This window comes from Arachis ipaensis, chromosome B4 (assembly GCF_059453495.1).
Source record: "Arachis ipaensis isolate K30076 ecotype BB chromosome B4, ASM5945349v1, whole genome shotgun sequence".
Classification (NCBI taxonomy): Eukaryota; Viridiplantae; Streptophyta; class Magnoliopsida; order Fabales; family Fabaceae; genus Arachis; species Arachis ipaensis.
The window spans coordinates 130,539,146-130,554,070 of record NC_142439.1 but is presented as its reverse complement, the minus strand read 5'-3'; the positions used below and the strand labels follow the sequence as shown (position 1 = coordinate 130,554,070).

Genomic DNA, 14,925 nt, shown 5'->3' with positions numbered 1-14,925 from the left:
TATATATTATTTTCTAAAGAGAAAAACTCTACATTCATGTAATTTTTTCATCTAAACTATCCAAGTAATTTCTTTCACGCGCGCGTTCTGCCCTCTCTAAGTCATTTGTTATACACGCGCCTCATATAACGTAAACCTTGTTCTCTTCTCGCGTTTTCGTTCTTCTTCTTTCTTCTTATTCTTCTTCTTCTTCTTCTTTAACCTAATAACCTTCGTCGTTCTCGTCTGTTCGCATTTTCATCTTCTTTGTCGTTCTTCTTCTTCTTCGTTTTTTTCTTCGATTTACACTTCTGAATGGAATCAATGAATGATTCAACTTCAAATCAGTTGAATGAGAACGATCTGGTTTATTCTTCTGAAACGAATGATGCTAATGAGGTTTGGATTGTTTAATTTTAAATCGAATTGAATGGAATGCGATTGTGAATTTTATTTGAATTGAATTCAATAGACGTTGGTATTTTTTACTCTGAATTGAATTGAATTGAATTAAATTGATAATACCTAGATTGTAGACAGAGGTGTTTCGAATTTGCTTTTGTATAATGCATTATGTTTCGTTCACTAAGTACTATACAATTCTTTCACTGTGAGTAACTGTTCGGTTCGATAAGCATAAATGAGTTTGAATTTATTTTAATACACTGGATTATGTTTCGTTCACTCAGTACTCGTTTACTCAGTACTATAGAGTTGTTTCACCATGAGTATGTGTTCGGTTTGGTATGTAGAAAGGAGTTTGTAAAAAAGATTAGAGGAATATATATAATGTATTATGTTTTATTCACTGAGTACTAAATAATTGTTTCACAGTAATGACGTTTTTGGTTCACCATGCAGACCAACTGTGTTGTGGATGAAAAATTTGTCCCAAAGGTGGGGATGATTTTCAAGACACTAGAAGAAGCTGAAAAGTTCTACAAACATTATTCCAAACTTGCCAGTTTTTCTACCAAAATAAGGAACACGACTCGAGACGAAGACAAGATTAAGAATCAACTAATCGTATGCACCAGAGAGGGGAGGTGAAAATCCAAGATATCTTCAACTTTAAAGACAAATCCTTCAGCTGGGTTGAATTGTCCAGCCAGGATTTACGTACACATAATAAAGGACATTGGTCTTTGGACAATTTTTAAAGTTGTTCTGAATCACTCACATCCTTGCTGTCCAGACCGGGTAGAGATGCTCAAACAACACAGTAAGCTTAGCATGCTTGTGTGTCACACCATCGAAACCAACGAGGAAGCTGGAATTAGACCGAGTAAAACTTACTAATCATTTGTGGCAGAGCTGGCAGCCACCGTGAACTAAGTTTTATAGAAAAAGACGTGAGGAATTACATCACAAGAGAAGTACAGAATATTTCTGAAGAAGACGATGCCAAATAATTTGGGAAGTACCTACTAAGAATGAAAGAGAAGAAACAAAATTTCTTCTTTGAGCTCAACCTTGAAAGCGATCACTGCATTAAACATGCATTCTGGGCCGATGCAAGAAGCAGGGCCACATTTTAGTATTTCGGAGACGTGGTTTCATTCGACACCACCTATAACACAAACAAGTATTCCGTTTAGTCACATATATGTTCATGTTCAGTGCATGTACAGCTTTCGGTTCATCACATTCTGGGTGCGCTTATTTATCCAGGTACAATCTGGTTTTAGGTTCTTTTGTTGGCGTGAATCACCACAGCCAGTCAAACACTTCTCGGATGCACGCTGATGAAAAATGAGGACATCTAATCATTCAGATGGCTATTTGAGTGTTGGCTACATTGCATGGGAGGGAAGGTACCAAAATGCATTCTTACCAATCAATGCGCATCGATTCAAAGGGCAACTGAGCTATGCATGCCAACAACAATTTACCGGTGGTGCATCTGGCACATCATGAAGAAGATCCCAAACAAACTAAATGGCTACAAGGGACACGAAGAAATTGCACACGAGATAAGTCATGTTGTGTGGAACTCGTACACAAAGACGCATTTGACAGAAACTGGAACGATTTCCTCATAAAGTATGGCCTCGGAGGCAACAAGAGGCTCTCAGGTAACCGATGTTTGAATTCGAATTATTTTCATGTCGTTAAAACGTGAACAAATTTCGGTTCACTGGTGCTTATGTTTTTAGTTCATTTTGCAGAGTTATACGAGGATCGTCATATATGGATTCCAATTTACCTGGATCACCACTTATGGGTCGGGATGAGAAGCAAACAAAGGAGCGAGAGCATGCACTCATTTTTCAACAAGTTCATCACACGCAACAGCTCCTGGAGACAATTCGTGAAGCAATACGACAATTGCCTAGCAAGCAGAGAGCAAAGAGAGAGAGAATTCGACGCTGCAGATTTTCACACCATGATACCGTGTGCAACAAATTCAACAATAGAGGCCCAGTTTCAACATGTGTATACCCACGAGAAGTTCAGGAAAGTTCAAGCACAATTCAGAGGAAAAGTGAACTGCATCGCAAGATCAATGCATTCTACCCTAGGTTTCACAACATATGAAGTCGTAGAGAAGGTTTCTAACTCAACATTCAACAATTTTTTCGTCACCTATGACGCAGTATCACGAGAGGTAAAGTGCCAGTGCTTGTTGTTCGAGTCAAGGGGCATATTGTGCCACCATTCTCTGAGCATCCTAAGTTTCGAGCGAATGGATAATGTGGCACTGAAATACATACTGGAACACTGGAGCAAGAACATAAAGAGGAGGCACACACACATCATGAGCAGCCAAGATGAGCCTCTACTGGAGCCGAGAAGTAAAAGATTTGACGACTTGGTGTTTCAGTTGCACAATATATGCGAATTTGCATTCGAGTCCGAGGAGCTGACCAGAATTTTGCATCGGGCGTTTGACAAGGTAATGGTTGAGATGCAAGAATATCAAGAGAGAAGCAAAGGAAAAAGTTCATTATGCCATGAAGAAGTGACGTTGAGTGACGTGAATGACTTCAAAGCCCGCCACGCGTCAAAACAAGAGGTCGGCCCAAGAACAGACTTGGATCAAACCTAGAAAAAAAGATCTCAAATGCCACGAAGAAAAAGAAAAAGACAGCTCCAACTGAGCTAAAATTGATTTGCTTTCGATTAAGAAAAATTCATTTGTGCATTTTGCTAATATACGATTTTATTATGTCTTTTGCAGTTGAACCTTTTAGACTGTGGATCAACCATTCAGTCAAGCTCCAACCTTTACAATGCACCAGTTATGAATTTTTTCAGAGAGGATTATAGGAATTTTAGTTTTTATTAATATAAACTTCGGTTCACTGAGCTTTAGTTTTTTTATTAATATAAATGTCAGAGAGTTCAGGTGTTTCTAAAACTGAAAACTGATAGAAACACTTTTTTATAATTAGTTCTCTATTATATTGATATATGCAGTTGTTCGGTTCGTCCAATGTATTAATTTCGGTTCACTGTATTTTTTGGAGTTCACTATGACCTTGGAACAAAACAGCGGCCAGACAGTTCCAACAGATATATAAATTGACATCTCAGACTGACAGGACAAGGAGTAATCCATTTTGAATCATATATAAATATTAAATATTAACATTAGCTATATACATTGATATTAAGATTAGATATATACATTAACATTTCAATTAATATTTACATATATACATTGAAAGAAGCATTGTTTGCTTTTTTAAACAAGTTAAACAAAATATTGTTAATTACAACCAGTCAATCATAATCAATGACGGATCCAAAAAATTTTGATAGTGGGGGCAAAAAAACTATAATAATAATAATAATAATAATAATAATAATAATAATAATAATAATAATAATAATAATAATAATAATAATAATAATAATAATAATAATAATAATAATAATAATAATAATAATAATATGTGTACATAAAAATTAGTTATCAAATTATTTATTAATCATTATGTATTCGTATATAAATATATGTATTGTTTAATTTATTTTTAATGTGTATTTTTTATTTCAATATATATATACACAGGTAGTTATTTTCGATGTAAATATAACATGATGATTAGTTTTTATAATATCTAATTTTACAAATTAAAACACTAAAATAATCATTTATAAATAGGGTAAAGTATATTTTTTGTCCTTAAAGTTTGACAAAAGTTTTAAAAATATTCCTAAGTTTTATTTTGTTTCAATTTTGTCCCAAAAGTTTTCGATTTGCATCAAATATACATCTGACGGCTAATTTTTCAAAAAATTTAAGATCGATTCAACAATAATTTCATAAGAACAACCCCTCAACACAAGCAAATCAAGCATAATTTTCATGCATTATTGTTATATTGGTCTTAAATTTTTTGAAAATTTAGCCTCCGAGGGTTTATTTGATGCAAATCGAAAACTTTTGGGACAAAATTGAAACAAAATAAAATTTATGGGTATTTTTAAAACTTTTGCCAAACTTTGGGGACAAAAAATATACTTTACCCTTATAAATATCTATCTTTTTATATAGGATAATGCTACATATTCATATTTTTTTGTTAACCAAGTCCAATCAAATTTGTCTTAGACAACAAAAATCAGTTATGACTAATATTATTTTAAGTTTTATTGTTTAATTTAGTTAGACTTAATATATATATATATATATATATATATATATATATATATAAGTAAATACTTATTTAGAAATTTATAGTTGAAAAAGTTCTTTCAATTAATGTAGTTATAGAAAAAAAATTAAAACTAATATAAAAAAGATAAATAACACTCTTTCAAGTTGATTTCTAAGAAAAAACACAAATTTCATTTAAATTGAGAATTGATCATTCTAATGACATCTATGAAATTTTTAAATTGACTATGAAGTACCAAAAATTGAGTAAAAAATTAGTGGGGGGCAAATAAATATTATATTATCATATACTACTCAAAAAAATTTCAAATGGTAGTGGGGGCGATTGCCCCCACACTTATGTACATACATCCGTCCCTGATCATAGTATATCCTATTTACTATTTAAATCCCCAGATGTGAATTTACAATAAGGGCTGGAGAGGGCAGCAGATGGCTTCGGGAGTCTTATTGCTTCATATACCCGAATCACTTGGTCTCTAATTTTGTTCATTTCGTGCAACAGAATATTCAGACCATATTGGTACCTGAAGTCATCAATTTCTTCCTACATTTCAATTGAAAGGAATTAGTTACATAAAAAATGAACCTAACTGAAATAAGAAATGAAAGAACTTTATTAATTTAGAGTGTACTTACTTGTGTCCAAGCTCTATATTCATATCTTTTCTCGCTTTTGATCTTTTTTGGATCAATTATTTGGAGCAATTTCATGACGTATATGCCACAATCATAGCTAAGTAATAGTTGAGTATAATACGATTAATAGTATTCAAAATAAAACACATTAAAAATAGCACTATAGAAGAGAAAGATTCTTACTCTGTATGTTGACCGTTCAGCATGATATACTCTGCTTCCTCTCCCTTTCCGTCCTCCATTAAGGGTTCCGCCCCAGCGTACACCCTCATATGGAAAATTATTAAACCCTGAAAGGGACACAAAAGTAAATAAAGAGAAGTAACAACAATGAACCAAACTCCTCTCATGGACTGAATAATTTGAATAATTTACAACAAATTAACTTACAACAAATTTGTTCAGTTTTACTCTCGATTAAGATATATCCTTTTTGTCCTTATTGACTGGGTCAAGGTCATAGAATGCCTTTTTCTTAACATCGGCAATCCACAACCACCAATGCTCTCCGTTGCAAACCGGCACAAACAGCTGAAGTTTGGAAAAATGATAGAATATTTCAGTCGAAACAATAGCAAACGAGAAAATTATCAAAGAATTTTTAGAAATGAATACTTACAAATGGATGCGATGCCATTTTTCTTTTGTCAAGGAAATGGCGGTGGTGGGAATATTGTTCGATATCAAACCAGTAGGCTTTATTTGTCCTTTTATCAGTGTATTCCACGCCATGGATTCCCAACATAAACATATACAAAACGAACATCAGTTAAATCAGAAGCAACCAGACTAGTGAATCAATATGAACATCCCACCGAACGAAACAGGAATCATGTGCAAAATCAACATGAACAGGTCCATTGAACAAAACTCCATTCATGATTCGAATAAGACGCGATAAACATCAAACAACAGGGAATAAGATATTGAGCTTACCACAATATCCAATGACACAATATATATTTGTTTTTGATACCGGTGACATTTTATGTTGTTAAGAATCATGCTATGTATAGTCACTTGACAAACCCCAATTTGACGGTTTGTTTTGCATTGAATTTAGAGTATTTTGATAACCTTTGTCACATTTAGCCTAGGAATTAGCATGATTTTGTTATCTCTCCCATATTTGTGCTTAAGTGTAAAAACATGCTTTTTAAGCCTTATTTTGATGAATTCTAGTTCTTCTTTGATTCCATAAGATGCCTTGAGGTGTTTGCTAGTAATTCCAGGATTGAAATAGGCTAGGCATGGATCAAAGGAAGCAAGGAAGGGAGCATACAAGTGGAGAGAAGCATAAAAAGTCAAAGAAGCAAAGTCAGCCATGCACGCGCACGCGCACAAGGCGCTCGCGCGCACATTGCAGAATCGACCAGGGGCGCGCGCGCGTACCATGCGCGCACACGCCGATGATGGCACATGACCTCATTAATGCAACACGTGCCTGGCGATTTGAGAGGGTTTCTGAACCCATTTTTGGCGCCAAATTGCTAAGGGAAAGGAATAAAAGGATGAAGGATTAAGGGGAAGACACATGGAGAAGGAATGATCATCATTATCACCACCTTTTAACCACTAATCACTTTTAGTTTAGAGTTCTAGAGAGAGAAGCTCTCACTTCTCTCTAGAATTAGGATTAGGATTAGGTTTAGTTCTTAGATCTAGATTAAGATTCATGTTCTTCTACTTCTACATCTCAATTCCTTGTTGTTACATTCATTCTTCTTCTATTCTTTTGTTGCAATTTCCTTTATGTTGTTCATATACTTTGTTGTAGATCTAGTACTGTTCCTTCTATATTCTTCCAATTCAATAAGAGGTAATTCATAATAATTGTGTCTTCTTTGCTTTTCTATTGTTGATCTCTTGTTTTTGTAGTTGTAGATTCCTTTAATTCTTACATTTAATAATGTCTACTCTTCTTGCACTTTATGTGTTTGTTGAAATGTCTCTTTTAGTTTTAGTGTAGATTTTGTTCCTCTTGGCCTAGGTAGAGTAATTAGTGACACTTGAGTTATCTAATTCCTTTGTTGATTGATAATTGGAGGGATTGCTAATTGGTTTGGAATGCACTAAAGCTAGTCTTTCCTTGGAAGTTGGCTAGGACTTGTGGCTCAAGTCAATTCATCCACTTGACTTTCCTTTAATTAGTAAGGGTTAACTAAGTGGTAGCAATGAACAATTCTCATCACAATTGAGAAGGATAACTAGGATAGGACTTCTAGTTCTCACACCTTTCCAAGAGCCTTTTATAGTTTTTAGTTTATTTTCATTGCCATTTACTTTTCATGCTCCTTATCCAAAACCCCAAAATAACTCATAACCAATAACAAGACACTTCATTGTAATTCCTAGGGAGAACGACCCGAGGTCCAATACTTCGGTTTATAAATTTTAGGGGTTTGTACTAGTGACAAGCAACTTTTTGTATGAAAGGATTATTGCTTGGTTTAGAAACTATACTTTACAACGAGATTTTATTAGTAAATTTCTAAACCGTTAAAAATCCATTTGTCAAAATGGCGCCGTTGCCGGGGAATTGCAATGGTGTTATGTTATTGGTTATTGTACATATGTGAATAGTGTGAATATCTTGCTTTCTGCTTTATTTGCTAGTTGTAGAATTTTATTTCTCTTATTTTCTATTATCTTTTGATTTTTGTTTTCTCTTTCCATTATGAATTCTCATTTTGGCTATGAGTGTAATTACAACTATGTTGTAGGTGATGAGGACTATAATGGAGATGTGTATCAAGGATGGGATAATCAAAGGTGGGAAGAGCCATATGCTTATGATCAATCATCATGGCAACAACCCCCACCAATGCACTATGAGGAAGAGCCATTCTTTGATGCATATCAATCAAATGGCTATGGTGGATCTCCTTGTGATTTCCAAGAACCACCACTATATGCCTATGAGTCATATCCTCAACATGACCCTCAACCACACTCACAAGCCTATTTTCAACAAACACCTCCACATGACCATGATCCTTACCCACCATACCAACCTCCTTTTGAACCATATGAGCCATACATGGAACCACAATTCCAAGATTACTACTCCCAAGAACCACTTCAATACACACCACCACCTCACCAAGAAGAACCACCTTCCTATAATGAACCCTTTCTCCAAGACAATGAACCTTCTTATCCACTCCAACCTCTAATGGATGGAACCCTTGGTGTTCTTCTTCAAGGACATGAGGAGATGACAAGGGATGTGCAACAATTCATGACCGCCTTGGATGCGGTGGTAAACCGGTTAGCATCCCAACTTTTGGACACTCAAGGAACTCCCATGGCTCAAGAAGAGCATAGCATGAAGGAGAGATTGGAAACTCCGGTGGAAAAGGAGGAAGGCTACTTTGTGTTAGAACAATTGGAGGAACCTATGACCATTGAAGAAGAGGAAGAAGTGGTTGAAGACTTAGGAGATGCGGAACTTCCATGGGAAGCTAAAATCAAAGAAAATCCCTCCAAGAAGAGTAAATTTGATGTTGAGGAGGAATGTGCACAACCTCCAAGGCATATTCTATATGAAGACTTGGAGAGAATGAAGCAAGAATTGAGTTCCCTTGGTGATGAAGATCATGCATCCAATCTTCTTGGTGAAGAATCCTTTGAATTTGAAGAATCCTCTCCCAATGAATTTAAAAGTGATGTGGAGGTAGATTTCTCTCAACCTCCCATTTATGACTTGAGTGATGGAGACGAACTAGATGAAGTTGATGAACAAAGGATTGAGAATGAAGAAGTTTATGAAGAGGTGGAGATTGACAAGGAAGAACACAAGGGAGTGAAGCTCGCTAGCACATTGGAGATACCTCTCCCCAAGCCACCACCATCCATTCTCTCATTCAAGTGGGTAAATTCCTTATGCTCAAGCTTTATTATTCCCCTTGAATATGGTTTGCTTAAGACGGATGGTCAACTAAGACATATTTGTGGCTTTAAGAGTAAAAAGGAGATGGTTAGTGGTTTGAAATATCATTCTAGGCTCATTATGGTTGATGCATCAAACATGAGATATAAAGGTTGGAGTAGTGCTCAAATAGATGGGTCTAGGAGGATTGTTGGCCACTATATAGAGAATTCACCTTACTCACCACCCGGTTGGACTAATAATGATGATCAACCTCAAGACGGGTATGAAAACAAAGTGTGGGATCCCGGATTACAAGAAGAGGATCAACTTTGGGAGCCCCAAGCTTGTGAAGAACTCCATCAAGACTTGGCTCAATCCATGAAGAATCTTGGGGCACAATGGAGAACCAAGCATTGGTGGGAGTTCCAAGATGAATACAAGCACAAGCCACCTTGATGAGGAGCTCCCCATATGTCCAACTTAAGGACTTAAACTAAAAGTGCTAGGTGGGAGACACCCCACCATGGTAAACTCTTTCCATTCTCTTTTGAATTTGCCTAATAAGTGATTCGAGTTACCATTGTAGGTAGATATTTCACATAATTTGTTTGTACAACTTAATTGTTAGCTTAGTCACATGCATGTTGTGTTTAGTAGTAGATGAATAATATCAAAAATTGCATTTTTGTGAATTGTATGATGGTTGAGTGAATAAGAGTTGTGAACACTAAGGGGAGCACCCAGCAAGTTTTTTTTCTTCTGAAAAAAAAAAAGGGGGCGTGGACGCGCGCGCACAACGTACGCGTACGCGTCCCGACGCGCATGCACCACGAGCCAAACCCCAGAGAGTTAAGCCATTTCTGGGCTAGCTCTAGGCCCCAGGCCCAACCCGATCTGCGCGAGCGCATGCATCGCGCCAGCGCGCCATTTTCACAATTCGTCAATGTACGCGGACGCGCACTTGCCGCGCGCGCGTCCTTGCGTGGTGCCACCAAACTAGGCCATGGACCAGAGAGTTGGGCGTGCCTCAAGCCCATTCTAAGCCTCAGCCCCAATCTCATGTACGCGTGCGCGCAAGGTATGCGCACGCACCCCTACCGATGCCACCCCACGTTAGCGCGCACTGTACGCTCACGCGTGGCTCTCCATTGCCCTCAATGCACGCGGACGCATACTTGCCGCGTTCGCGCAAATCTAGTGGCGCGACTCCCAGGCCATTCTCCAGAGAGTTAGGCCTGAGTTAGGCCAACTCTAAGCCCCTAGCCCAACTCCATGCACGCGTGCGCGCACGGTACGCGCACGCGTAGGGCCCACGTTCTCTCAATAGACGCGGACGCGCAAGGTACGCGCGCGCGCCGATTCAAAAATAGGGATAACCCTAGCTCGCGAAGCACACTGCGCAGTCGCGCAACTCTTTCCCCAACCTCTTCTTCTTCTTCTCTCCCCCAACTGCCGTCGCAGCAGCAGCGCCGGCCGCCGCCGCACGACCTACCCCTCCGTGACCATCCTTAGCCATCGATTCTCTCTTCCCCTCTCACCACCACCCGTCTTCTCTCTCTCCCTCTCACTCCTCTCACCCATCTCACCCAATCCTCTTTCACCATCACCGTCCCTCTTCCCCTCAGTTTCTCAAACTTCCGCCGCGCCATCATCACCGCCAGCAACTCACCCTCAACCTCTCTCTCTCTCTCACCCACCCATTTCATCTCGGCCGCCGCAGCAACTCTCGCCGCCGCCCCTCTGCCATAACCGCCACCGTTGACGGCGGCGCAAATTCTGATTCTGTGGCCCTACTCCCGAATTCCCTTTCCATTCCTAGTTCCCTTCTGCCCCCAGGTTCCTACGCAACTTACACCTTTCTGTTCTTCTTTTAATCATCTATTTCTGTTCGTTGGTCTGTTGCATGTTAGTTAGTTAGGCTTAGAACTTTGCATGTTAGGTTAGATAGAAATAATTGCGGTTAGGTAGCTAGGGCTGGATAGAGGATTCTAGGCCTGATAAGTGCTCCGTATGTGCTTACTCGATGTCTGTTTCTCTGAATGTTGTATGCTGATTTTGGATTGTTTTTATGCACTCCTTGTCGACTGAATGTCATACAACCACTGCTTTGCCTAATTGATGTTGTTTTCCATGCCAATTGTGCCATTTTGCTATCCGGGAACGTCCAATTTTAAGCCGGAATGCTGCCCGATTTTCAAGGAAATTAATTTTACTTTGGTCTTTATTTCAATTTTGGGCAATCTCCACTTCCTTTTGACTTCCCGGACTTGCATCAATCATCGTGAACATAAACCACAACTTTTCTTTTCATTACGCATAAATATCATCATATCACTAACCTACTTTTCTAACTTACTAACTTCTTTAACCATTCCACTTCCACTCACCTTTAACCATCTTTAACAAATTCCTTCAACTATATGATGATATTATTGCCTTGTGAATATGAGTTGTTGACTTTAGTGAAGCTTGCATTTTTTTTGGTTTACTTGTTCACTTTTGCATATTCATTGCAACATCATGATTGTTCTTTGTCATTTATGACCTGACCATGTTTTTTTGCTACATGCTAAATGTTTTATATATTCTATCACATTTTTCAGGATGTCGGATAAAGGCAAAACCATAGCCACCGCCTCTAAGAAGAGAAAACACTCTACCCCCTCCATTCCTTCCATCTACAAGAACTATGCTAAGAATCCATTGCATGACGAGGATAAAGAGAATCAGCAGTTGCCTTCTACCAATCCAGACAAATTCCCCAATCTCTACTGTGAGCTTCGGTTCTCTAGATATCGAACAACGAAGCTAAATATTGAGAAGAAGTTGCTCCTACCTAATGATGTGAGACGGCGCATTACCGGTCGGATCCTTGAGTTAGGTATTGACTTTGTTGACCGGGATTTGGGTGACATCAATATATCTTGGGTGAAGGAATTCTACTGCAACTTCTTCCGTCCGACTTTGGACTCAGTTCAGGTGCGGGGTAGAGAGATTATGGTCACCGAGACCGCCATTGGGGAGGCATTACATTGCCGACACATTCCGCATGACCAGTGTGCCCATCATCAGGCTGAGATAGCCATCCATACCATGACTTTTGATTATGAGGCGCTTCGGCGCGTGATTGGGATACCGGATGCTTCATGGGTTATGGATGCGGGCAACACCAAGCCAAAGGGGATGTTATTCACTCATTTGACTAGGGAGGCCAGGACTTGGCAGATGATCTTCGCCCACTACGTCCTGCCTACCACCCACTTTTCTGAGGTCCCCATGGAGATGCTTCTGCTGATCGGGTGTGTTATGGAGGGGAAGGATGTCTCCTTCCCTAGACTTATCCGACAGTGCATGTGGCGGGCGCATATTCGTGGCCTACTTCCATTTCCTACATTGGTCACGAGTATGGCAGCCTTAGCTGATGTCCCGTGGTCAGATGATGATGTGCGACCACCACCAGCTGATGCAGATGACAGGGAGGTTACTATCCCCTGGGGTGTTTGGGTGCACGAGAAGCCACCTGCTAGACGCTGCTCTCGGGCTAGAGCTGTCATAGGGACACCTTCACCACCTTCCCCTGCAGCTGGCCCATCATCTTCTACACCCGCAGCTCCTTCACCATCTACAGGCCCTCCAGCAGCACCTGAGCCTACCTATCTCCTGGTCCAGCGTCTCTTCCGGTTCTTAGAGCGAGAGCGACACCATGTCAGACGCCGTTTGGATCGGATGGACCATGCACTTATCTCTCTGGGCGCTGAGCTACCTCCGCTTCCCGATTCTCCGGCCTCCGATGAGCTGGATCATCAGGAGGAGGACGCGGAGGCGCCGGTTCAGCAGGATGCCCCTGACACTACAGAGCCACCTCAGACACAGGAGACTCAGCCGGTCCCACAGCCACAGTCAGAGCCAGAGCCTATCGTTGTACCTCCCACTGATCCTCCGGTTTAGCATCGAGGACGATGCTTGATTTTAAGTGTGGGGAGGGCACCGGTAGCATTATCTGGGAACCGGTGAACTTTTCAGCCTAGTTATCCTATTTTGCACATCTTTGTATATATTTTGATGCCATTTCTAGTTTGCTTTGGATACTTTTATTGCTTATTTTGGATCTTAGATATTTTGATGCTTTTGGATATTTTTAGATCTTTTGGATGATAGATTCCGTACTTTTAGTTGGATTCTTCTTTATACATTTTGTCTATCTTTGTTTTTAGTTTGCGGTTGTGATTAGAAATCATGTTTTAAGTGAAACTTAGGCACCCTTTTTGCATAATATATTGGTTCTAAGTGAAAAAGGAAAGGGTGAACTAAGAAAATTTTTGAACTTTTCAATCACAACAATGCTTAGTCAAACATTGAGGTTTTTCAAGGAATTTAAATATAGGGCATTAACCCAATTGATTGAAAAAGAATTTTTGAAACTTGCTTGAATTTCATACCTTGTGAAGCATGTATTGAATTGAGAACACAAGCTTGTGAGACTTGAGCCTATTGATGTGGTTACATTTTATAACCACTTATTTTCCATTCTTGTGTGAAATTGCTCTCTTTCCATGATTGTGATCCTTGATTTGCTTGATTCTATATATCCGTTTATTTCTTGTGTTTGTGCATTTATATGATTGAGGCCATTCTTTCATTAGCCACTCACCCAAATAGCCAACCTTTTACTCTCCATTGCTAGCCAATTTTGAGCCTATGCTTAACCAACTTATTCTTATTTTAGCACATTACAAGCCTAAGGCGGAAAACCAATGAAAAGTCCTTGTTTGGATCTTTGATTAGCCTAGGCTAGTGAGAGTGTGTATTATTCAAGTTGGTGAGGCTTGGGAACATTGGATGGGATAAAAAGGGGCAATACACTTTTATGTTTAGGAATTGGGCACATATTCATGTATTGATCAAATGTAGAGACCTTATGCATTGATGTTCTTGTATTTAGTTTGAAAGAAGAAAAAGAAAAAAAATATATATAAAGGAAAGAAAAAAAAATGATGAAAAGAAAAATAAAATGAAAAAAAAAATAATAATAATAGGGGACAAAATGCCCCAAAGTGAAGTCAATAAAAAGGAATCAATGCATAGGTGTTGTGAATCAAATAAAAAAATGCATGAGTATGTAAGAAAAAGTGAAGAATGGGTATTTAGAATAGCTGCATTTGTATAGGTCATTAAATAGGTTAGGTGGGAAAGTCTATGCTAATCAAAGATTCAAATCCTAGTCCACTTGACCATAAATGATCCTACCTTGACCCTAACCCCATTACAACCTAAATGAAAGACTTCATGATGAATGTATGCACGCATTGAATAAGTGTTGATTGTTAGAAGAAAATCAAATTTTGGAAAACATGATTAGAAGAGAATTGAGTGAATTAACCCTTAAACACTTGAGCGAATAGAGCGGATACACATTCGGTGAGGGTTCAAAAGTTCAATTACATGTATTCACCTATATTATCTATATTCTTGCAAGTTTGAACTCTTTTGACAATTCAATACAATTGTGGTTTGGACTTAGTCCTTATTACTCAGCTCTTGTGCTTACACATGCTCTCTTGGGAATTGATTTGTTTGAACTAAGCATCTCCAATTGCTTTAGATAGTTGCATTTAGATAGGACTCATATAGTTTAGTTGCATTCAATAAATGTCATAACCCTTAGTTCCTTCTTATTTTAGCATGAGGACATGCTAAGGCTTAAGTGTGGGGAGGTTGACAAACCCCAATTTGACGGTTTGTTTTGCATTGAATTTAGAGTATTTTGATAACCTTTGTCACATTTAGCCTAGGAATTAGCATGATT

At 38.6% G+C, this 14,925-nt stretch overlaps 1 pseudogene; it reads left to right on the top strand.

The window, feature by feature from the left end:
* The first annotated feature begins 303 nt into the window (after nucleotides 1-303).
* On the top strand, nucleotides 304-3,085 carry LOC148569224 (protein FAR-RED ELONGATED HYPOCOTYL 3-like; annotated as a pseudogene).
* The last annotated feature ends 11,840 nt before the right edge of the window (nucleotides 3,086-14,925 follow it).